Below are 27,154 nucleotides of genomic sequence, written 5' to 3'. Positions count from 1 at the left end.
AACAATTTATGTGAAGTGAATTTATAGCAAGCATTTTCCACCAAATGGTTGATATATACAGTTTTGGAAATACGTTTACCTTACTGCTTAATAATGTACTCCCAAGAACAAGTTTTATATAGGCATAAGCAGCGATTATCAGAGTCCAAGCAAAATAAGTTTGTAAAAGTGGAGAAAATTACCAAAACAAGTAGAAGTAAAAGTACTAACATAAATAATTACTTGAGTAAGAGTAAGAAATTATCCAATTAAAAGAGTACTCAAGTAGTGAGTAACACGTTACTTTCACAAATTACATAGATGTTATCTCCCCAATATTCCATTACATAATACACATTTAACGTGTACTACAGAATTATTATTATTATTAATGGAAAATCTGTCATCATTCACCATCATGTTTTTCCAAACCCGTGTTACTTTCTTTCTTCCACGCAACACAATAAGGAGATATTAGACAAAAAGTCACTATTTACTTTCATCAAATGTTTTTTTTTCCTCCATATTTTGAAAGTGAATGGTGAATGAGACTGTCAGTCTCTAAAATTCTGTCTAACGTATTTTGTGTTCCACATAATACATGAAAAAATTAAAATTCTCTCATCATTTACTCACCCTCATGCCATCCCAGATGTGTATGAGTTCCTTTCTTCAGCAGAACACAAATTAAGAATAATTTGTTTTAATTTGAATGAAAGAATATTTTAGCTCTGTAAGCCAAAATTGGGATGCTACAAAAAGCACATAAAGGCAGCATAAAATAAATCCATAAGACTCCAGTGGTTAAATCCATGTCTTCAGAAGTAATATGATAGGTGTGGGTGAGAAACAGATCAATATTTATAATTTTTTGCTAGACAGCAGGGGGCGATATGCAGTGAAGAATGTGAATCAACAAAAACAAAAACACAAAGAAGAATGTGAAACTGAGCTGTTTCTCTGATTCTCATCCACATTATCACATCGCTTCTTCAGATATTGATTTAACCACTGGAGTCTTATAGATTACTTTTATGCTGATTTTTGTGATTTTGTTTAGCTTTAAAATGTTGCCACCCATTCACTTGAATTTTATGGACATACAGAGCTAAAACATTCTTCTAAAAATCTTAATTTGAGTTCAGCAGATGAAAGAAAGTCATACACATCTGGGGTGGCATGAGGGTGAGTAAATAATGAGAATTGTAATTTTTTGGTGAACTATCCCTTTAAGGGCTCTTGTCAGATCTAATGCTGAAATATAAACCAAAGCAAGATCATGCTTTATTAATTTCATAGTTTTTAAAGTCCTGCGTAAAATAATATTTCAGTGTAGTTACAGTTTTCAGTGTCGTAAGTATTTAGATAATTAGTTCTGTACAGCAGTACCGTCGCTCTCTAAATGCAGATTACGCAGCCTGTGTAGGGCACCAACACGGGTTGTTGAACACTTGCTGTGTCTGAAACAGCCCCCATACAATATATAGTGCACTATTTCGGGTGACTGCCATTTTGTGCCATTAGAGTGTCTGAATTCTGAGTGAGCCACTCGTTCCCTACTTTTGTTCACTCATTCTTACCCACAATGCACTCTAATTTCGAGTGTACATTTGATATACACTCGACAATGGTTAATTGCTCACAATCCACCACAGGGAAGAAGTACGAGCTGGGAGATTACTGTTTTCCATACTCCTGCAATGTAGTAAATTACTTTTTGACAAATCATTACTTGAATAACATAATAACATATAGAAAGACAAAACATACAGATACATTTTAAAACGTACTCTTTATTTGATAAAATGTGTTTACTCTTTATATTAACACAAAGTATTAAACATGACAAACAGAATGAAGATTTATATATTATTTATATATGAATAATATATTTATATAATATATTATTTCATAAGAATAACAAGTATTTAAAATTTCACATGTGGCGTTGTTTCTGCGACAGCCCCAGAGCTCCGACGCCAGCGTCTGAATTCACTCATTTCGTTCACTTACTGATGAGATATTGTGCACTCACTGCCATTCACTATATTGGAAATAGTGAATGAGTAAATGATTGTGGACACAGCCAGCCTTGCTCCCACACATCTCTCTCGCATTGTGCACTTGCAGAAATAATGTCTGTTTGCACTCCAGTTATCACACGAATGGCAAATATTTACAATTAACTTGGATGTTTACATGGTTTTATAGAGATAATCCACCTGAAGTAGCTGTGATAGTTTCCAGTACCCCCGCGAGTGTGCTAGGTAAATGCGTAAATACTGCTCGTGGCATGCGGGACGTGGGACAAAGCGTACTGATATATTGCTGCACTGATTTAAAAATGTACACTTAAAAACTGATGTCATAAGAGACCAGTTACACAGAAAATCCCGTGTTAGGATTAGAGCCAAAATTTACCTCAGCGTGCTGCCTTAAATTGGAGCTGTGATTTTAATCTTGAAATATCAGCTTGTCTTGGTGTTAAATGAAGGCATTGCATGATGAAAATATTCTTTTTTTTTTTCACTGTGCAGAGCGAAGAATTTCACTTTGAAGGGCTTGATTTTGCAGCAGTGATTGAGTGACAGTGGCTCAGTGCACGCAGCTGTGCGAACTTCTGTTCTCGTAAAAGTCCCTTTCAAAAATCTCTCAATAAATTACATATTAATTAAAAGGGACGGTAAAGTCACATGGAGTAACCTCCTCGTAGTTGCGATTAGTTGTTCTCGCTCTTAAAGGGGCACGTGCTAAATTGTGTGTGGATCGCAAAGAATAGCCTCCATGTGCTGTGAGTCTCCGTGGTGTCATGCACAGCAAGCCATATGATAAAAAAACAAATCTGCCAGTGGCAAAGTAATTTCTTTACTGAGCAATCTAGTTACTTTTTAGGTATGGTGCTTGCAGACTTACACGGGATCAGCGAAATGAAATGTATATCTTACATTTCCGAATTTTTTTTCTTCTAATTCCTAGAGTATTGATCCGAAATTTTGTATACATTTATATCATCTAGAGATCCTCATGACAAAAAGTTTATATAAGAGTGTGAAAGTGTATATATATATATATATATATATATATATATATATATATAAAATATATATTTAGATTTTTTACCATGGACAAATTCACTTAACCTATATCTTCTCAATGAATCAAAAAATTGGACCAACGGTCTAGGAGGATTTAGAATAAGTCGATTTCTGAGAAAATTTAAAATGGCAGTAACATTTTATGGAAATGAAATCTTAGATATAAGTTTTGTTTTGCTTAAATAAATAAAAAGATTCAATCCCATACGAAATCCATGTGAAACCATAAATTGAGAATGATAACGCCACCTAGAGTCATATGGGGGTGTATGTGTGTGCACCTGAGTAGTGGAAGAAGAAGACGAAGAAGAGGAGAAGAAGAAACCTTTGTTCATCTAATGATTTCACAATTCCTTTTAAGGCATTCGGATTCTGAACAGTTTCTTCTCATGTTCCCCTCAAAACACTTGCTGTCTGTCACAGTGGTAGATGCTAGTCGTAATTACGCTGAGTACATCTCTCCAAAGCCACATGTGCTCTGACTTTTCCAGTCTTCCTCTGGATGACATTGAATGAATGTGTCCTTGTCTGTGATGTCGACATGATTAACTTTCACCCACTGCATGTAGTGTGTCACCACGCCCTTTAATCATCACTGCAAGTCGCTTTCCCCATGCCCTGAACTACATCTCCTCTTCTCATCTCTATCACAGCAGCTCTACAGAAGGCATGCCCTAAAAAATTAGCTACCTTTAGATCAGGAGGGTAAAGGAACTGCCAATTGTCTGCTCCCAACAACCCAATTCCCCATTATTTATTTGGTGCTGTTTTATTTGCAACAGTAAGAATACTTTTTCAGAGAAGACCACATATGAGGTGAAAGCTTGGAGGAATTCTGTCTTCTGTCTCTCTTTTTCCTTTGCTAATTTTTTCATGTGCACAAAGGTGTGCTGTGGACCGATGCTCCACATCCCGCTTATTGTGCTGAAGTAATTACTCCAGAGAAGAAGCTTATGAAGTGAATAATTTCAAATGATCTCTCCATATTCAGGGAGAGTGAAGCATGGAATATAGAAAATTATAAATTAGAAGTGGATTTACAGAGAATCTGATGAGGAAGGTTAAAATGATTAGGCTTGATGGCTTTGCCAAAGAGTCAAAGGCAGGACTCTACATGAGTTTGCTCTCTCTGATTGGTCTCACCTGCTGAAAATTGTTATAACATAGTTCTCCCAATACTAAGCACCAACAGGATATTTACTCCATGCAGTAAATGGATGTTTTCATCCATGAATTCTATCCATTAATTGTTGTTTGCCAAGTATAAAGAATATTTAATTTCCCATGCATTTGGATTAATTAAATGTTATGTAAATTAAATCTATTATGTTTGCCTGTTGTCATAAAAAAAAAAGCCTGAAGCTATCACACTCATGTTAATTGGAGTTCTGTTTTCTTGTTATCTGGATTTCAGTCGGCAAGCATATATCGTATTAAACCTGTGCATACACACATATCTTTTTATGCCATTCCACCAGCTTCACTTCATCTAATATATATCTCCAACACAAACACACACACACACACACACACACACACACACACACACACACACACACACATTGGTGCGGCTAGGCATAATGCTTTTTATACTGTACGAACTATCCCCTAAACCTAACCCTCACAAAAAACTTTATGCATTTTTACAATTTAAAAAAAAACATAGTTTAGTATGTTTTTTTAAGTGATTTTTATTATGGGGACACTAGAAATGTCCTCATAAAACACATTTATAGCAGAATACCCTTGTAATTACAAGTTTGTATTCTGCCACCCAAACCCGCCCACGCACACAAACAAATCCACTTTTCAACTTTCCAAAAAACAAAACAAAAAAAAGACAAAATTAAAGAAATAAATGAAATTGTCAATCTGTACATTTCATTTGAATGTCAGCTATATTAAACCTGGCAAAAGTCTATAGAGTTTTTGGACAAAGGTTTGATTTCCAGTGGTCTGGTCCATAGGCCACTGCATAAAAGTTCTGCTCACCAAATGTTGAAGCTTTTATAATCAATATCCATAACTGAAAGTGATATAAATTACTTATTTCATAATTTATGTGGAAAACAATTATTATTTATTTATGTATAGTGTAAAGTAAAATTTATTTATGATCAGTTCAAGTGTTTACTTTTTTTTTCTGTGGTTTGACTTACGCGTTGTGTCAGCAGAGTTTGGTAGGCCTGGGTTCTTGTCCCACATTGAAACTTGGAATTAATCGGGTTCACTTAATTAGAGACAAGCATGATTCAGAGGTTTAATTTTCCCTTTAAATGTAACTTTTTACTCCACTGACAGTTAGGTTTAGGGTTAGAGTTTGGGTATCGGGCTGAATTAATTAAAATATGTATTTCCTTATACAACTAAAAACAACTCGATTTACAACTCGCTTTCAGCACTCCTCTGTGGACAGTTCATCTAGCACGAGTACCCTTACATTAAAAAAACACTTCCAGCTTAAGCCACTAGGGGGCTTTGAATATCGGTAAGCACATACTGAGTTAAACTCCTATGTCCTTCTGTTGCCAAATTTATAGTGAGATTTGTTTACAGTCAGCATGTGTCATGGCAGCAATATCACCTGCAGACCCAGTCTTTGTGTTTGGAGTTTAAACATGATGTAAAATTATTTTCAAATAAGTAAAGGTCCCTTCTCTGTTATGACATTCCTATAAAAGTATCAATCGTATGTACTTTTCTGTCTAAAAGAGTAAAAATACCTTTCAATATATCGATTTAATTATAGCTATGCTAATCATACACAACTCTTGTTGAGGGATATGATCACTGATACTGTATGTGAAAAAGAATGACATATCACATTTACATATTTATTTGAATCTTGATACTGCCATTTACCTGAGCTGACATAAAGTATTATCCATTATAGTCCATTAAAGGCCAGTGAGAACATGGCAAATTCTAAAAACAGAGCTGAATTTAACCATATATTTATTTTAAAGGGGTTAATCTTGATCCTTTTGATCAATTAAGGCTTTTGCAGACCACTAAAATTTACAAGAGTAAAAGATGTTTTCACCAGTGGTGTTCTGTCTGCAAAATTTGAATATTTTTATATCTAGAGGTAGCAATGTTGACCTTTTTTCCATTATTCCACATCATAAAATGTTTTTTAGGTGCTGCTTTGTAATTTTTAAAAAGCTCCTTATTTTCTAACAAAGGACAGTTTACAGAAGGAAAATGTGAACAGCCCCTTGAAAAATAAAAAACAACCTTGCTGACATACAGTAAGTAAGGCAAAAACCATGGCATCATCTTCCCTCACATTAATTTCACATGTATAGTTTGCTTAATATGTAATTAACGGAATAGTGTAAAGATCAATGTGTTGTTAAATTATACTGGCTCCCAGTGATGCCTATGTTGATGTAAATGTCTTGTCAGCTCTTTATATAGCAAGTAATATTTTAACCATGTCATGTATTGCAAGGGCACACGCTTGACCATGGCTCAATACGAGTCATTTTAAAGGCATCAGATATGACTGCATTTCACTTAGCAACGATGGAACATCTGTTAAAACCCTCAAAGAATGAAATAATCTGCAGCAGCAGAATGATAATTTTAAGATGCACAGTACAGCCGCAACAACTTTCTGACAGTTTCATCATACATTACTCCACCATCTCTTGAAATTGACATTGTTGCGTATGATCAAAGCCAAAACAGTGCCATGATATTCTGAAAGATGTGTTTCATATGATTTCTATGACAGACTGTATATCTTCAAAACACTACCAGCACTTCAGGGGATATACTCTGAGTATGTGTGTGTGTGTGTGTGTGTGTGTGTGTGTGTGTGTGTGTGTGTGTGTGTGTGTGTGTGTGTGTGTGTGTGTGTGCGTGTGTGCATCTGCTATGGAAAAAGAGAGACAGACATGGAAAAGCATGCAGTAGAGAGATAGAGGGAGAGGGATATATATATATATATATATATATAGAGAGAGAGAGAGAGAGAGAGAGAGAGAGAGAGAGAGAGAGAGAGAGAGAGAGAGAGAGAGAGAGTATTTTAAAAGCTAATGTGAGCATTCTAAAAGCAACAGTGAGAGTGAGACCCTTTGTATATTAACCGGTTAGTGTTTTCACATCGTAAGCAGAAGCAGCGAGGCAGAAGATTGTCACAGCCAAGACTTTTTTTGCTGCACTGCTCACGCTGAAATAAAGTGAAAGTGCACTGTTGATGGACATTGTAAAAATGAGTTGACATGAAAATTTTTAAATTGTAAAGTATAAACATATGTTTGTAAGTGAGATTTTTTTTTTTTTTCTTAAAGGAATTATAGCACAGGGGAAAACATTAAAATGATGCAAAAACAAAGTGAAATCATTTTAATTATATAGCTTAAGCAGAAGCTTAAACAAACAAAATAAAATCTATTGAATACTATTAAATAGAGGGCATGTCTACAGGCTTAACAGCAATACCCATAAACACAGCCGAGTGTTAACTGCTGTGATAAAAAAATGCATGCGACAGCCAGTGAGGTCGGTAAATTCAGAACTCACCTCAGTCTTGTATTAGCGATGGATAACACAAGATTGATTATGGAGAAACAAGCTGCTCTATGACCCTCAACTTGCTTTTTTACAAGGATTAATTAACAAAGGAAAATGTGTGAGATGCAGTTACCTCTGCATTTGTTGCAGATGGTAAATTACACATATTTTTGGAAGTGTGTCTTTTTTGAGAGGGAAGTACTCAACACTTAAAAGTTTGGGCTGGTGTTAAAACAATAAGATATCGCTATTTCATGGTTGTACATAATTACAAATTTCTGACTATATTATTAAGCTATTTTATTAAGAGTGTTCGAGCCAAACCCAGTGATCAAACTGTCCTCTGTTTTGCAAACCAACATTCAAAGGTTAATCATCATCCCCCTCCCTACTGAATGATGATGCTTGAAATGAGCAGAGTTTATTGTGCTGGAATAAATTCTTTTCATTTACAAAAGTGCACATGGTGTGATTTATATATGATGCTTTTTAATATTGGTGTAAAATAAATACATATATATATTGTTTATTACATTATCAGGGCAGCCATCCACATTCATCACAATCACGTAGGACATCACCAGTTGTTTCTTCAAACAATCTTTTTTTATTTTAACAATTTTAAAATGAAAAAATATATTCTTTTAAAGTAAGAATGTATCTGAGGTATAAAATTTGTTCTGTGATATAACAGCAATAATTTTGCCTTCTCAAACACGCACCATTGGAGGTCAATGGCAAAGTATTCCCTATACTCAAATAAATGGGTTTTGTGTGACTGTTTGTTTTACCCAAATCAATTCTGTTGAAATAACACTCATATATTGTGTTTTCTGTCAAAACATTATTATATATTTTATTATATTATTATATTATATGTGTTTCATTAAATTAAGTTGTTTAACACTCCAATATACTAGATCATCACTATTTATTAAATGAAAGAATCAGCACATTATTTTACACCAGCATCATAAGATATTATGATGTCAAGTTTGTAGTACTTACCAATTGCTCACTCCTATTAACAATTTTATAACTTTTCATTTTTTAATGTATAGTGTGTAAAAGTTTCTGCAGCAAAAAAACGCTGCAGGTGTAAAGCAAAATTGTTGCTTGCTGCTAATGCTGTCCTGATGTACTGCTTCGGTGCTGCAAACACATTGTTTTGAGGTGTTGTATGCAACAGGCGTTAGGGTTCAGATATTAACAATGAATGGCTTACAATATAATATGACATAAGTGGTGATGTCTTACCCCACAGTGACTACGTTTACATGGACACTAGAGTGCGGCTTATTGTCGGAAAGCGAGATATTGCGAGAATATGCTTCTGTCTAGTCTGTGTTGGAATCTGGTCCACTATGTTTGCCTAGAGTGGCACTTTTTTAACATGGTGCACACTCCGCTTCACTCCACTGCCCACTTCTGTTCCTGTTAGATAACAAATTAATATGCAACCAGTGCTCCAACTGGGAAGAAATGTGCAGTGGCAGTGGGAGTACCACCCTAAGGGGGGTGTTAGGGTTCCCTCTCCTCAAAAATGCCAATTTAACCCCTTCTCATGTCACTCTGAAAAATAGACACTTTCTTAGTCACCCAGGCACTTCCTAACAGCTTGTTAGGAAGAACATAACTCTCTTCTATCTATCTTGGGAGGATGACTCCAAAGTCCCTTATCGCAATGCTGTTATTCCATTGCTCTTATTTTTTCATTGCTTTGATTTAACTGCAATGAGGATTTTAAAGAACTGAAAGTGTGATACAAAATGCACAGTACCAGTCAACACACTGTCATAACATGTCATTGTACAGTAGCTACTTTTTAAGGAATGGGGTTGGTTTAAGGGATCTAACATATTGATATTATAATATAATGTAACTGAACAAATGTATTTGTAATAAAACATATCGAAGTTAAACATGAACAAAAAATCTGAATTCTGATACTGTTCTAATGTACTTAAACCAGTTAAAAGGCTAAAAAACTATATTTTGCACCATATTACATATCATAAAAGTAGTCAATGGGAGTCGTGTGTCATATTCAAGGTCAATATACAGTATAATAATTAAATATTGTACTTTCTGTAGCTTATGTTATAAAATTGAATGGAGAATGTTTGGGGGAGGGGTTTAATGTGCATAATTTATTCTGTATTTTAATTTATGTTTGTCTGTCTGGATGGAATCAATAAAACTGTTAATAACAACAACAACAAAAATTGTACACGTTAACATTATTATTCATTGTTATGATTGCTAATGCATAACCTAATGTTAATGTCAATGAAAAGTCATACCATTATTCATTTAAGAAACAGTATATGATACCTTCAATTAATCAGTCCCACTGTACCCTAACATTACAGAATTACAAAATACATAAATGTGTAACCAGCACAACAATCACATAGTACAAATATCTAAAGTACCTTGAAAAACACTCTTAGCAGGAGTGAAATAGGTATTATGGAAGATGAGCTCAATAACTAATGAAACATCAAGGGAAAGACTTTTATGCATATATCAGCATCATAAATGGCCTATGAGCTCTGCCACCTATGAAAATGCTCTGTCTGTAGCACAATTCAAGCACAAGCACCTTCTCCCAGATGGGCTCTATGAGTGGGGCTTTGGATCTGAGACTGAAGATTTAGACATATAAATGGTGCCGACACCTTATCATCAGCCTTTGTCCTTTTCCACCTCTTGTACCTGATGTAAATTTAATATCCTTACTTCAATGAGCTCAGCACCCACTTTGGCCTCCTCCCTCATCACCTGTAGACAGACACAACTCTGCCTAGGGATGAAGCTACAATGGCTAGATCTGTCATCCTAGCAGAGAGCACATTTAACTTGGCAATAGAAGCCTGGCGGTACAGAGAATATACCATTAAAAATAAAAGAAACATGAAATGCCTTTTGATGTCAGAGAGGTTCACCTTGCTCTGAACAACAGCACACATGGGACCAGCATGCCACCAGTCAGTTTGTTTGAGGGTAGTTAGATGCTCAGTTAGAAGAAAGCATTCAAATAGCAAAGAGATACAAGGGCATCCACTCAAAGAGAAATTTAAACAGCAAAAAAAAAAACAATGACAGTATCAAGGAGAATCTATAGAGAACAAAAAACAAAATTATATTTTCCCTAGTTCCAAACAGAAGTTATTTCTTGACTTTTTCTTTTCTAATACAGTTTGCTTTATTTGACAAGACAAGTGTAATCCGAATAGAATGAAGTTGTCTCCCTGTACTGACTTTCTGTCATTATCAAGCTTGAGGGTTTTACTCCATCTGTCATTTCTATTATTGTGAAGACATTTTATTTTATATTGTTTCAGTGGAAAATCCATGAAATTCAGATCACTAAGGAAGAACACACAAAAGCATACACTAACATACACACTCTCACTGTCGTGCGCAAGAACATATAGCTTAGCTATCTATCTTGCCCAGCAATTCTGTGCTCTCTCAATGACATTTTGGCAGATTTGTCAGAAGAGTAAGACATGCTTTCAAAACCAACTGATGTGATTCTACTCAGGATTAGAACAGAACTCTCTCACATTAAGTGCTAGACTCAAGAAGTCAGTAATATAACTCACAACACCATTTAGTGTAATAACAAATGTTACTGCACACTGACTTTAAAAAGACAATTTTATTTAAGTTCTGTACGATCACTGCAGCAAAAGAGACTATGGGAATAATAATAATAATAAAAAACATACACCTGCACGTTCACCAACTCGTGTAATCTGTTTCAAATACTCATTAAAAGCCTTAACTTGAAACTCGCCAGAGCTACTGACACAAAATTATTTTATGGTCTCCACAAGCAATTGCACAGAAAACACAATGGAAAATGCATCGAGTGAAAGTACAGAACCCAAAATATCATCACAGTAAACAAAGCAGAATAAATATGCTGTTATTCTTTTGTATATCCGCTTTACTTTCTGCTACGTGCTTCAAAAGAAACTCTGAATATTTATAAATATTTGATGTCACTAACCTAGCAAACTTGGACAAATGTAATAATTTTGTCCTCAAAAGCACTCATTGTACCTTGTGAGCTTGACTATGAAACTCAAAACGGACTGATGAAAAGTTATTTATGCTTCAACTTGTGGAAGTTCCATGAAACCATCCAATAAGATTTGCACTGAGTAGTTCGAGAAACAATTTTCCAATTTTGAGCTATGTGCATCAGACCATTAGAGCACAGGCTGTGGGCAGTTCAGGAGGGACATATATACATATATATATACAAAGTATAGGTAAGAAGATTGATTGATTGATTTATTGATCTGACAGGGAATTACTGTTTCACCATTTGTGGTTATTTTGAGGTGGTTAGTGATAATGGCATGTCCACCTCTTTGTGGTGCCGGAGATACAATTAGAGGCCTTTATCCATCTTTTGGCTGGAACAAGACCTCAATCTCGCGGTATCGCTACTTTAATCAAAACTCTGCTTTTTCCCTGCCATAAAACTGTCTCTGGCAGAAAATAAGCCCTCCCTCATCAAAGAGGGCCTTCAATTGATTTCCAGAGTAGGGGGAGAATTTTATTCAGAAAGTTGGAGGCAAAGAGGGGAAGAAAAAAAAGAGATCCACCTGCATCCCACATCAGCCAAATTACTTCTGACTTTTAATTTATTTCTGCAGGAAATGGAAAGCTACATCCTAACCACAGTCAATAGGGGAGCTGAGGAGAGGGGTGTAATCAGGCAGAGATCCAACTCCTCCACCTCATCCCTGTCAGCTTTAATAGGCTCTCCAAGAACACAATCTGTTCTCTCTGACACTCTCCCACATCTCCTAAAAACAGGGCCCTCTATCCATTGGCCCTAGGCTATGTCCCCCTTAATGACAACTGATCCTTCCTCATGTCACACCATTTTCAAGCTCAGACATGATATGTCCTCTGTGACAATTCCTCAGCATTTCTCAACCTGCAAATCATGTACCACATGTGCCATGGGGCATGATGTGGACATCTATAAAGGTTTTAGCAGATTTTCATTAGTACATTATTACATAGTTTATTAGTGATCTGCAGTCTATGCTAATCTTCAATATTATCCTGCTCATCTGCAATTACATGAGCTATTTTCGTTAAAAATCCCTTGTGGTTGGAAATCAACTACCAGAAGATCAAGGTCATAAATGATTGGCGGCACTTACGCATGCACTTCAGACTCACTTTCTCTGGGAGATGTGTATTTGTATGGACACGCTGTCAGTGTAGTTTCAGAAAAAATGGTCTTATAGATGGAAAATCAAAAAGTTCCATCACCTCAAAATGCAAAAGGATCACTCAAATTGAGAATGAGATGAAGAAGAAGGGGGAGGAGTGTAAAAAAATGTATGAGCTGCTCTTTTCATTTCATTTGAGCAAGAAACGGAGCAATGCTTTTGATGGTATAGCCGCTGGGTGCAGAGCTGAATAGAAATGGATTTGTGGAGTGTCCCTGACTCACAGATCAGGTTTTATCTTTTTGCAGTTTGCTATCCTCCAGACTAATGAACCATCTTTGAGAGGAGATTAAATGGCAGGAAAAAACAATCACAGCCCCTGGTCACTTTCATTCTGCCTCGGCTCTCAGCATATCACAATCCCTCTTAGTGTCACATTCGACTTCCTGCTGTCTAAGTGCTGCCTCTGTTCAGGCTACCACTGCTGTGACACAAACTATCAGAATTACTCTCCAAGAATAAAATGAGTATTATTGGCTACATATTTTACTCTGAACATCTCTATGAGTCCTTTCTCAGCTTAAATGGATGCAAAATGGATTTTTATAAAGGAAGTGAAACACTGTGATTGCTATTGTCTTCTTTCAGTGTGTTTTTCCTCACTTGTTTTTAGTTGACATCTTCTTTGTCATTGATCTGCGTTGAGTTTGAGCTGAAATTGCGGGTTTATGTGGGTAGGTGATGTGGTGGAGAGTTTATGCTTTGGTCTGTGCACTAGCCCTGACAGATGCACCCAAGGGATATCTGCTGATGTCCAGGAGCACTCAACTGTCAGAGAGTCTGCATGCCGCCTGTTGCCTTGGTTACAGAAGTGCCTCAAACAGATGTGGTAAATGAATGGTGAATAGGTAAACAAAATTCTCCAGTATTTTTCATGCATCAGTTCAGTATTTTCGCATTCATTCTTTGCATATACTCTCTTGATAGCTTGTTTCAGCAAGCAGATGCACCAGCATAGCTTATTAGCTGCTGATAATGTTTGTGTGGTATTAATAGTGTATGAGATGAGATCAGCCATCAGTTTTGTTGAGATCTTTGTTTTACTTCTCTTAAGGTTTTAGAGCACTGCCACAGCCAACGAGCCAACGGCCATGCCTGCCATGGCCAACAAGCCAACGCCCACGCCTGCCACGGCCAATGAGCCAACGCCCACGCCTGCCCCGGCCAATGAGCCAATGTCCACGCCTGCCACAGCCAACGAGCCAATGCCCACGCCTGCCACAGCCAACGAGCTGGAAGCCTCGTCCGTCCCAGAGCCAGCGTTGCCAGCCTTGTCCATCCCAGAGCCAGCGTTGCCAGCCTTGTCCATCCCAGAGCCAGCGTTGCCAGCCTCGTCCATCCCAGAGCTAGCATTGCCAACTTTGGCCATCTGGAGGAGGAGGAAAAGAAGAAAGGCTTCTGTTCCACAGTTTCTGCCTGTACTCTATTCCACGGCTCCGCCCCAGAGTCTTCCATGGCTCCGCCTTCCAAGGCTCCGCCCCAGAGTCTTCCACGGCTCCGCCCACAGAGCCTTCAACGGCTCCAACTTCCATGGCTCCGTCTCCAGTGCCTTCCATGGTGCCGCCCACTCCCCCAGAGACTATTCCTGTCCTATGACCACCTCCTAGGCCGCCTGACCGCGTCCCTGTCTTACGGCCGCCTCCCAGGCCTCCTGACCCTGTCTCGGACCTGCGGCTGCCTCCCAGACCTCCTGACCCGGTCCCCACCTTGAGGTGGTCCCCTTGGTCTCCTGGCCATTCCCCAGATCTGCTCTGGTCTCCTTGGTCCCTTGGCCATCCACCTGATCTGCTCTGGTCCCCTTGGTCTCTTGGTCATCTGTCAGATCTGCTCTGGTCTCCTTGGTCTCCTGGACGTCCGCCTGATCTGCTCTGGTCTCCTGGCCACCTGCCTGATCTGCTCCGGTCTCCTGGCCCGCCCTCCTGATCTGCTCTGGTTTCCTTGGTCTCCTGGCCGCCCGGCTGATCTGCTCTGGTTTCTTTTGTCTCCTGGCCTCCCGCCTGATCTGCTCTGGTTTCCTTGGTGTCCTGGCCGCCCTCCTGATCTGCTCTGTCTCCTTGGTCCTCACTCCCACCACCTCAATCTGCTTGGTCTTCCGAGCCCCCAGCTCCACCTCAGCCCTCTGAACATCAGGTTCCAGCTTGGTCCTCCGAGCCTGCAGTGTCACCCTGGCTCTCCATCCCTCCAGCTCCGCTTTGGTCTCAAGCCTCCCTGATCTTGCCTTGTTCATCTGCTCCCCTTGCCCCTTGTGCCCCCCAGAATTACCTGTTTCCCCCTTCCCCCCACACCCCATGGACAATTATTTATTTTTGGAGCATCTGGAATCTGCTACTTAACATATTCCTGTTTTTGTGCTTTTATGTTGAAATTCTTGTTTAGTTCCCACTTTCCTGTTTCCTGTTTGTTTTGTAGTCCTTTTGTAGTTTTATTTCATGATTGGTTCTCCCTGATTGTTTCCCCAGGTGTTCCTCATTCCCTGATGATTTCCCCAGGTGTTTCTTGTTTTCCCCCTTGTTTATTTAAGCCCTTGTTTCCCCTAGTTAGTTTGTCAGTCTGTGCATGTATTGTTTATACTCTGTGCTTGGTTCCTGTGTGTCTCAACAGCAAAGGACCATGTGAAGGTGCTGGAGGAAACAGGTAGACAAGTATCTACATCCACATTAAAACGAGTAGTATATTGAAATTACCTGAATAGATGCTCAGCAAGGAAGAAACCGCTTCCCCAAAACCGCCATAAAAAGACTATTTCCTCTGGTCTGATTAAACAAAATTGTAACTTTTTGTCCATAATGACCATCATTATGTTTGGAGGAAAAAGGGTGAGGCTTGCAAGCCAAAGAACACCATCCCAACCGTGAAGCATGGTGGTGGCAGCATCATGTTGTTGGGGTGCTTTGCTGCAGGAGGGACTTGTGCATTTCACAAAACAGATAGCATCATGAGGAAGGTAAATTATGTGGATATATTGAAGCAAAATCTCAAGACATCAGCCATGAAGTTAAAGCTCAATCGCAAATGGGTCTTCCAAATGGACAATGACCCCAAGCATACCTCCAAAGTTGTGGCAAAATGGCTAATAAAAGGACAACAAAGTCAAGGTATTGGAGTGGCCATCACAAAGCCCTGAACTCAATCCGATGAAAAAGCATGTGCGAGCAAGGAGTTACAGCATTTCTGTCTAGAGAAATGGGCCAAATTCCAGCAACTTATTGTGAGAAGCTTGTGGAAGGATACCCAAAATATTTGACCCAAGTTAAACAATTTAAAGGAAATGCTATCAAATACTAACAAAGTGTATGTAAACATCTTACCCACTGGGAATGTGATGAAATAAATCAAATCTGAAATAAATAATTCTCTCTACTATTATCCTGACATTTCATATTCTTAAAATACAGTAATTATCCTAACTGACCTAAGACAGCCAGTTTTTTTACGATTAAATGTCAGCACTTATGAAAATTTAAATCTATTTGTCTAAGGTGTATATAAACTTCTGACTTCAACTGGCATAGAAGGACAATCTAGCACTTCTTACTCTGCTATAAGTTTATTTTTTGGCAACAGACAATTTTAAGGCTGAAGTATGTAATTGCTGTGCAATTATAGTGTCAACAATCTGAATTGCTTAAATAGTCGCTGTTTTTAAAAAGATTCCAGAAAACCCCATTTCCATTAAGCAAGATTCTTCCAAGTGTGCGTGTACAGGCGAACACTAATGGATTGTTAGTGTCTCTTATTTTGAAGGAACTATATGACCTTCAGCCTGTTTACGCCTGGTATTAATACCTGTCTAGGGTGATCGATATCAAGTGGTCATGACACATTGGAGTTTACACCTGGTATTAACATGCATCTCCAGTGCATCTACTTTGACCACTTGTGTTTGGATTTTGAGGGGAAGGTCTGATTTCATGACTGCATACATCACTGACAGCATGTACCTGCATGATGATAAAGTGCAAAAAAAATAAACAAAGAAAGCCAAAAAAAAAAGGCACACACATCTCCCAGATACACAGATAATTTAATCTAAGCACAAATGTGACAATTCGAGTAGAATTCCTTGTTAATTTCTAGTACCTGTCAGATTTGCATGCTTTACATCTGTGCCACTGCATGTTGACATCAGGCATGCTGCAGAAGTTTTTTAAAGTCTTGTGCAAGTAAATGTATATGCTATTGAACTGTTATTTAATTTTAAATCCACAAATAACCAGCACAGTTTAAAATTATTGTTATAGCACAGTGGTTGAATGTCAGGTGAGAGGGTGGTGCTTCACTGCTGTCTGGGCACATCAGGACGGATTAGTGTTTGCAAATGTGATGATGTCACATGTGTTTTTGATTACTTCTATACAGTATGTATTTTTTGTGATCCGATCACAAAACATTGTGACCCTCTGATCACCCGAAACGCATCTCAATTCCATGTGTAAACGGGTCTCAGAGAGAAGTTTTAACTGGGGATAAAGTCAGAAGTCAGGAAGTATTTTTAATGAGTGTCTTTGTGTGTGCTGGTCATGCGGTGAAATGACTCCTACCCAGCACAGATCCCTTCTTCCTATAGAATTGTTTTTGCTGACATCAACAAAAGGGGCCTTGATAATAACCTTGTTATGAAGTCTTCTGCATTAGCTGTTTTTGTGTTTTACACAGCCCCTGAGATCGTGTTTACAGGCTGCTGCTGGCACATTTCCAGGTTCAAAGGGCATTTTTGAAGAGTTTTGGCATACTTAAGAGACTAAATGATATTGGTCTGGGCTTGCTCTAAGGCAGTCATCAGCCCTGTTAAGGCATATCCACAGCAGGAGGGATTTGAATATTTGACTCTGATGGTGCCTGTATCTGTCTCATTAAGGCAGTCTGATCACTCATGACAGGTAAGTCTAGTCACTTCTCATCTATTTCTGTCTCTAACAATATAACCTAAATATTTAAAAATTTCCTTGGCCTCCCTGTTGGGCTTCAGAGGCTAAATGTGAACCTGAGCAGAGTGACATTTAAATAATCATCCTATGACAAATTATGTATATGCATTTGTCTGAAAAATCACACCTTTTGTGTATCAGTGTGTTTTTATGTTATGACTGGGAGAATGTGTTGTCTTTATATTGTGTTCTAGGTGCCCAAGAGGCAACACAAATCAAGTCTAGTGATTTCAGAGGTTCAGACAAAGCCTCTCAGTGCCACTTGTTTATGAGAGAGTGAACTTGAGTTTCTCACCATCTTGGAGTGCTGTTTTCATCATTGGCTTTATTTTACGAGGAAGAGTCCAGGTTAATTCCCCAATCTAGCCTTCTCTTCCTATGTCCTGGAAGGCCATTTTTTGCAGCATTAGGTGCTGTGAACCCTTGACTTCAATTTCCTCTCTGTAGCAGAGTGAGATCAGGAGACTACTTCAAAGCTGTGCACCATACTCCAGCATCAGCTCATATAGCAGTGTTAAAAGCCAGGGTGCCTTAGAGGTCCACTGTGTACTATGTCTACACCCTCCACACTCTGAAGTCTTTACAGGTCATACTTTATATGCTGAAGAGCTTTTGACCTCTTTTTCATGTCAGATGTCTCAGCATTTCAAATGGTTAATTCATTCTGAATTTGACAATCATCTCATTTCACCTTAAAGGCCTTGGTAAGAAATAGCACTCGTTTTGTATTGCAGATTCCCAGGCAGTTGGAACACAGGGTTTGAGCTTTGTCCTGGAAAGAAGCTTTTTTTGTTGCACAGGTGCTCTCATGCTCTCTCACTCTCTCTCTCTCTCTCTCTCTCTCTATACTCTCTCTATACTCTCTCTCTCTCCTGCATGTGTTTGCATATACTTACACATGCAAACATTAGGACACACACACACATTCCACTGACCAGCAGCCTGGCGCTCTGTGTTAATTGAAGCTGCACTAATGCTTCAAACACATCTGTAATTTATTGTAATTAACACCATCTCATTTGGGTAAGTAACGACACAGCGACTTTTGATAAATGGCGATTACCCATTTGGTGAATCATCTCAAAAGAACAGGTGTTGATTATTTATATATTTAGTAAAAAGATGGCCATCAAAATGCAGAAATCATCTGCTAGCACCTCAGTGAGTGAAGACTGTTTATCTGGTTTCATTATCTGAAATGCATCCGAGAAGTCAAACGTATTTTGGAATTTATTTATATATTTTAGAAGCTTACCTATAAGATTAATTTGCCATTTTGGTTTTAACTCTCAAATTGTTTACAGTTTAAGGGAGACATATGTCACAATGGCTATATCTCAGTAATGATTTATAGTCAAAAGTCCAATTGCACAAATTAATTTTTTCAAGCAGAGTCTTTGTGAGTTGGTTTCAAACACCTAGTTCAAAAAGCCTTCATAAATTAGAATATTATGTAAAGTACACCCTGCAAAGTACATATTTGCTACTGTAATTGTTTTATTTAATCATTTATTTCGTTTTTTTGATAGCTCTTTGTGGCAGGGTGGAGGGCGGGGCCGGGTCGTGATACTACACACCTGGTCCCGTATAAGGCTAATTATGCCTCCGTGAGGTTTAAAGGCTGACTGCAGAGTGCCGTGCGGGAGAGAGAGATCGTTAGCGGACATGTCCGTCATGTGTGTTTATGTTGTCTTTTGAGTTTCTCATTAAAATATGATTTATATCGTCAAGCCGGTTCTCGCCTCCTCCTTGCCCATCCTTTAACTACTTTACACTGGTGCCGAAGCCCGGGAAGGAGGAGGGATACGCCGTAGTAGAGTTCTCGCCACTACCGTCCACCCCAACGGAGCAGCCGCGGCCATCTGCCAGGGGACGAGGAGCCCAGCCGCCTGAACGAGGACGATGGCTGCCGACCACGAGGAGAGAAGGGGCTCCTAGCCGACCGCCTGGAGTGGTCAGGGCCGCTGCCAGGGGCGCAGGAGTCGCCTACTGGCCGCTGAAACGCAGCAGGATTTAAGACCGCCGACCGCGAGCGGGGAGGGGCTCACTGGCGACCGCCTGGAGCGAGAAGACCGCTGCCAGGGGCGGGGGAGACCCCTTCTGTTCCCCGAGAATGCGGTGGGGCATTCCGTCCGCCAGGGGCTGGAGGACTGCCTCGGATCCGCACGGAGAGGCACGGCTGTCATCCGATAAAGGGTGGAGGAGTGGCCGAGGAACAAGCTGCGGCGTATCGGAGAACTGGCGAGTAAGAGTTTTTTTGTTTTTTTTCATCTCTCTCTCCTCTATCTCTCTCACTGTCGCTCTGCGTTGGCCTTTATCCTCTTTTAAATTTTACAGTTTTTTGGGGGGTACTACACTGTTACAGGAAGTATCCCCCCATTTTAATTATTTCTGTTTCCCTCCTCTTGTCCCCTCCCTCGTCCAGGTAGATGGGGATGACCTGCCGGCAGACAGCGCAGAAGGCGCGCCTTCCCCCCAGGGAAAGGGGGGGGGTGTACGTCAGGCCGGGGGCTCCCCAGCCTGAGAGAACGAGGGAGGAATGTGGCAGGGTGGAGGGCGGGGCCGGGTCGTGATACTAAACACCTGGTCCCGTATTAGGCTAATTATGCCTCTGTGAGGTTTAAAGGCTGACTGCAGAGGGCCGTGCGGGAGAGAGAGATCGTTAGCGGACATGTCCGTCATATGTGTTTGTGTCTTTGTTTTAAGTTTACCATTAAACTATCATTTATATTATCAAGCCGGTTCTCGCCTCCTCCTTTCCATTGAATACGTTACACTCTTATGTAAACAAGTGAACATAATCAAATCACACTGGCATTATTACACACAAACTATATTGTGAAGGTACAGGTAAAATCTAATAGTTGTCCTTACTTACAAAAAAATGGTTAACTTTACTTGATTGCACTTCTTACTGCTTTTTATGAAGTAGCAGTTACTTGCATGGTGAATAAAACAATTTACTTATAGTTTTGAGTGACCGTAACTTAAAACAAATAAGTAACAACAAAGGGAGCAATGACATTTTTTCGCCAGTGAGAGGCAGCAATGCACTAAATTGAGCAAAGTCTGCCAAAAAGACGGAGGAGAAGAAGCAGCAGCAGCTTGGTTCTGAGCATTGGCAAGCCAATGTGCAGTTAACATCAACATGCCGAGGTGGATTGGCGCCGACTGAAACTGAGGAAAAATGGAGGGAAGCATTTTGAGCCTATTATTTTTCATTTCGTCATTTGAAGAATACACGGTAAGTTATAAAGCAAGTATATGTGCGAATGTGTGTTTCTGACTGCTGCTAATGTTAGAATGTGCCAGCTAACGTTTGCTTACAGGTATTGTGGCATGTTTTAGCAGTAAAGATTGGCTTTGACCACCACCACCATGGATGACCAGAAAACGTGTTTTTAAGTATTCCAAATAATTGTTCTGTTGAAGCCAGATAGTGTTGTGCTTTCCCCCAGTCGACACAGATAACACATTTTGATCACTCTGTTACACACACACACACACACACACACACACACACACACACACACACACACACACACACACACACAACCGTTTAGGCTACAGATTTAGACTTTTTGAAATGCACGCGCTGTTAGTTCATCATGGGCTGCGTAAACTGAGTTGCCTGCTAACTTTGTAATAGCTTGCTGATATGAGTAAAAAAACTAATGTCGCTGTAGAGCTTTTTCGGAAGGGGTAAGAGAGTTAAATATCACCTGAATTTAACCAATGCCGTTATTACAGTTATCAGTCACATCAAAGCACAAGCTCTGATTTATGAGCAAATGGATGGAGAGCACAAACGCCTTCTCCAATTCAATGCCCACTAATTCAGCGACATGGTGAGATGCAATGTTTATATTATAGGGTCATTCATGAAAAAAACATGTCCTTTGTTTTAATAACATCATTATGTTAGATCAACTTAAACTAAAATGTTATATAAAAAATAAAAAAGTATACATTACATTCATAGGCCTAATCAATATTTTGAGTGGTAGTGTAGTGACCTTTCCCCCCACGACCACCTGACCGCCGGTCCGGGAAAATATTGTCACTATTAAACCAGTCCGTGGTGCAAAAAAAGATTGGGGACCGCTGGTATAGAATGAGACTTCATAGATATTTATCAAAATGTATTTACATTCATGCCAAAAACATGTATTTTCATGTAATTTTTGTAAAACATGCACATATAATTGGATGTGTCGCTAGATAAGTGGAAATTGTTTTTACTTAAAAACAAACAATTGTCTTATTTCAGAAGTGCTCACAGCAAATGCCCAAGTGCTCTTCACTGCTTTGTCACTCATTACACTGGAGGTGAGACTCCAGTAGTTACAATCAGCAGTAGAGCTGTTATTAAAATGTTTACTGTGCTACTACTAAATTAGAGAGACTAATCTTTCCTTCCTTGCAGTTGCAGTGGACTTGTTTTGGAGTCAGTTGTGGAGGCAGAACCACCAGTGAAAACTTCTAAGGAGCGATGGCCAGCTCTTTTTCCAGAGAGACAAGTACTGATTTTCACATTCTTTCAGTCACTGTATTGTCTAGAGTAGACGTAGGACATTGTGACCCCATTTTGCTGCTTCTGTGCTGAGACTCTGTCTGCTTCTCCAAACTGGATGCATGCTAACTGCCATCTACTGTAGCTTCTGACTATGGATATGTACCACTTCAAAGTTCCAGAACTAGCTCTTGAATATTTATTTAGCAGAATAACTGAGATTTTGAGTTTTGACCAAAAACATTTAATGATGTGGCTCTTGTTAAGATTAACAATGTGTGTTATATTTCACATGTTCTACATTCATACATACACATGAGCAAGCAAATTATGTTACTAGCTAAAGATAAATCAAATTAAAAATGTTCTTGAGCTTATTTATTTTTCCACCTCTGTCCTGTCAGTCTGCCTGTTGATTAAATATGTTTCCCATCTACTGATGAAATTTGGCAAAAAAAATATGTTAACAGTTGTTAAGGTTTGCATACTGGGTTGCAAAAATGTCCACACTGGCACAAGCCTGTTAAGTCAATGTTTTTTGCAATGTTGAAGGTGTTTGCAGAGTTCAACAGGATAGCAACCACAAACCTGGAGAATGACTTTTATGATGCATTGGGCCAGCACACACACCACGCTTTCTCACAATCTTCAAGTCCAAGAAAGGAAATGTTGGAGAAACATTGGCTGAGCTTGTGCAACAAAAAGATTCACGGGTGAGTCATCAAGAGGCTTCTTTTATATTTTTATTATGGTGAGTTGACTAAAAATAGTGTTATACTTTGTTTTTGCAACAACACTGTTTAAGAAGAATAAGATTACACATATATATCATGTATATATCTATACAAACAAGTGTAATATAGCTTGAATACTATATAATCTTGAACTTTATTTGTTTGTTATCACTTCTAGATAAAAGATGTGACAGCACTGTGCAAGCTTGTGCTCCGAGGACTCCCGGTCCTACTTGGTGATGACCCAATTAAATTCTACAACACTTGCTTAGTAAGTTCTTTTTGTGACATCATAAAGGTAACATTTTGACTTGGATTTCATCAACTCTCTCCTGCTCTCGCTCTACTGTTACTATGGAATAAAGTAAACATGCACCCAAAAAATCGTAGAAACTTTTAGATGTATATGTAGATGGTGAACGGTGTTTCAGTTTCCTCGTTTCACATGAACGAGGGCTAATAACATTACCCATACCATGCAGCTGTCATAAATTTTCACTGAGTTTCACTGCTGAGCTTAAAAGTCTGCTTGCCATGCTGCATTTGTGTATTCTGTACAAGAGGTAGAACATGATCTCTCTCCCTCACTAGCTAGAACAAGCTCCTTAGGACAGCAATGTGAGGAATATTGTTTCTTTTGTTTTGCACTCAAAATCTTAAAACTGAAATGTTTTAGGTCTACTAATGTTGATAAACCTTCTAAATACAGATGCATGTGGATTGAAAAAGGCTGTGCGTTCATTGTAGGCAGGGCAGATGACACTGACAATTCATTGATCTTGCGTATTAACATCTTCCTGATGTAGTGTTTTTTTTGTTGTTTTTTTTACAGACAGTGACGAGGCGTCACAAAGTTTCTGTTGGGGTGCTGACTGTCATCTCTGAAGATGAACCTGGCATGCCAAATAATCTCCACCTTGACAGTATTGGCTGGGCATCTTTTGTACACTCTCATTTACATAGTCTGCAGAAGCCAGTATGTGCCATGACCATTGTTTTTAACCAGCACAATACACTTTTGAACTGGTGCAATGTATAAAGTTGAAATTGTGTCACTATCATGATTTATTATGTGTTAGTGTAAATCTGATAATTTTAGGAGAATGGAACCTGTTTTGTGTAATGGATGTTTTCAGCACCTGAGTTACATGAGTAACAGTTACTAGGTATTTTTAAGGCAATCGGTTTGCATGGTTTTAACAAGTAAATTGGATGGCTGTTCAAGTAAATACAACTGATAATTTCTAAGTAGCAGGAAATGTCACATTAGTTATACCACTAGTGTACAACACTAGTCCATGAGCGGATAGAACGAAAAGTTGTATTACAATTTTAATGATGGAGAATAATCTAGTTATTTGTCATTTATCTAATTTATAATGGTTGTCGAACATGACTAATTCCATTATACATTTAATTACCTAATAATGTACAACAAGGACATTTTAATTTAGTTCATAGCATAGTTCCTAAATTCCCATCTAAATTTAGCATAACAAATATCCTTACATAAAATGGTATGAGAATGAGGGCACTTTAAAGTTCCCTTCTAAATGTTGCATACCAAATATCCTACAGTGAGATTGTCAATTTTGGGTGAAATGTTGTTTATTGAGAGATCTGAACTAGCGATTCAGTCCCGCTATTACCAAAGGTGAGACATAAAACTCAGTATCCCAGGGTCCTTCACAGTTTCACAGCTGGATGTGAAGTCCCGGCCATGGACCCAGTCTCAAATGCTATTGGTCAAAAGGCGGCCTATGAACGATGATCTTGTCAACAAAACCAGCGGACAGAGGTGAGTTCGGTCTCTCTGCGCACAGTCTCTAAGCCAGCGGTTTTAAAGATACGCATATCTACACATTCAAAGGAGTTTTCCCTTCTTCTGGACAAAGAGAGACAACGTTTTTCTAACCTCACCATTTGGCCACAGTAGAGTAAGATTAACTTAGCTTTGTTCCAGTCTAGTAGTATACTTATTACAACCTGTTCATTCATTTTCACTGCAAGACAACAGTGAATTTATTTAGAAAACGGAAAGGCGACCAGCTTCCCTTCTTCCTCGTTTTCTATCAACATTGACTATCTCCTACATTTCTCTCCATCAATGGACCTGAAAAATAAAGCAGAGATGCATCTTTTCGTTGACGAGCGTAAAACAAAGGACCAATTCCAGATCGTTTTCTCCTGACCGCTCAATGCAACAGGAATTCAAATGGACAACCCTGCTGAAATCACACAGGATTTCCCAAGTAAGGCTTGATATCTGGACAGATTTAGTTTAGAAACTGTGACTTTTCTTGTACAACTAAATCATACATTTGATGCTAAATGTTTGATGTTTTGAGTATAATCTTGTATGTTTAACTCTGATCGCTGTTTTGATTTGTGATGTTGGATAATACATGCAGAAGAATTGAAACAACATGATTTGAATCTAGGATTTACCTTTTTAATCCTGGAATTCCTCAGCATCATAAAGTAATGGACCAAGCCTCAACTTCCTACTGAAGGCCTGTCTTTGGACAATAAAATTGTCAAGACACTCTAAACAACCTAATTGAAATCAAAAAGGGTCATTGGTCAGAAAATTCCTCAGCACGACCTTCTGAACTTCCACACAGAGTTAAAGCAGACTTTTCCTTAGGTTTCCAAAAGAGCACCAGATTTGCACGACTCAAATACTAAGACATTTCTTCTTAATCCAGGAACATTTTACACAAAGACACTGTCCTTTACCGATGTAGCCTTCTAAAATGTACAGAATGCATTTAAATCCATGATTTATACAAGACCTAGTCTTGCTAGGTAATTTGAAAATTGCTTTGAACTGTGGTAAATTGCATAACTAACAAATTAATGATTATAGCCTGATATACCTCTTTAAAATGTGTGTAATGTTTCATCCATGTTGTATATTCAATGAATTAACTAGTATGATTTTGTAACCAGGGATTTTCAAGTTTTGTTACCTACACGTATAATATCCATGAAAATAAAATGTCATGTTTAGTATGTAAGCATTCACTAGCGTATGCAGAGGAAGCTGATGACAACAAATATCATGTCTCTTGTACACTTCTCAAGATATAAAAGTTCATGATTAAATATGCATTTTTTTGAGCAGGAGATTTGTAAGAATCTGAAACAAAGGACCATAAATCAACTGTCGGAAAAGACAGCCAAGTTGACCATGTGACTCTGAAAAGTCACTTCTGATTGGCGCAGGACACCTTTGGGGGTTGCAGCCAATTTCAGTTCAAATGTTTCCAAACAGGAAGAACACTGACTCTCTTCTCTTCGGTCGTATCTCCTGCTCCGCTGACTGCTCAGACTCTGCTCTGACTTTTCCCTCATGGTCTTCTCTGGATCTCGTCAGAACCAGGTCCATGCCATGTGAGGTCCAAGGAAACTCAGGACTCAACGTCAAAGTACAGTTCATTTTCACTGTATTGATCATTTATGTCTCATTCTGTCACTCTTTTCACCAACCTGTCGAATTTATATATGTGTTAGATTAGATTTATGTTTAGAATAGCAATAAAGTTTGTCTGTATTCAAAGATGAATGACTCTGGTATATTTTGATAAATAATCTCATCCCTGTTTGAAGATTTCACTTTAAATAGGTGTGATATTATTTTCAATAAGCCATGAGAATAATATCACTCCAATAAGTGAATTAATCATACTTCACTAATGCTAATTCCTTACAGTAGAAATTACATAATACAGTGGTTATTCTCTGTTAAATTGCATGCACCCCTGTTTGTTATGTCTCTTTCTCTCACTGAAATTCATGGAGTGAGCAGCACCGTGGTTTATGTCCAACTCAGGCTGGTGTTTCAAATTCTACCTTCTGTTTCGTCAGTTCCTTTGTGTGCCTTCTCATTTCCACCCCCACGTGGTATTAGCTCCGTCATCTGGATCTGATCCAGCCATCTTTCCCTCCACATTCAAATAATTGTTGACTCCGCCCTTTTTGATCAAGTCCTCCATTTTGAATTTAGTTTCCATTTTAAATCTTGTTCGCCATTTTGAACCTTGTTCTCCACGTGGATACGATCCTCCATTTTGAAACTTGTTCTCCATTTTGTTTCTTTGTTAACACATCTAGA

The sequence above is a fragment of the Xyrauchen texanus genome, chromosome 2 (assembly GCF_025860055.1).
Source record: "Xyrauchen texanus isolate HMW12.3.18 chromosome 2, RBS_HiC_50CHRs, whole genome shotgun sequence".
In the NCBI taxonomy this organism is placed as follows: domain Eukaryota; kingdom Metazoa; phylum Chordata; class Actinopteri; order Cypriniformes; family Catostomidae; genus Xyrauchen; species Xyrauchen texanus.
This window is presented reverse-complemented; position numbering follows the sequence as displayed.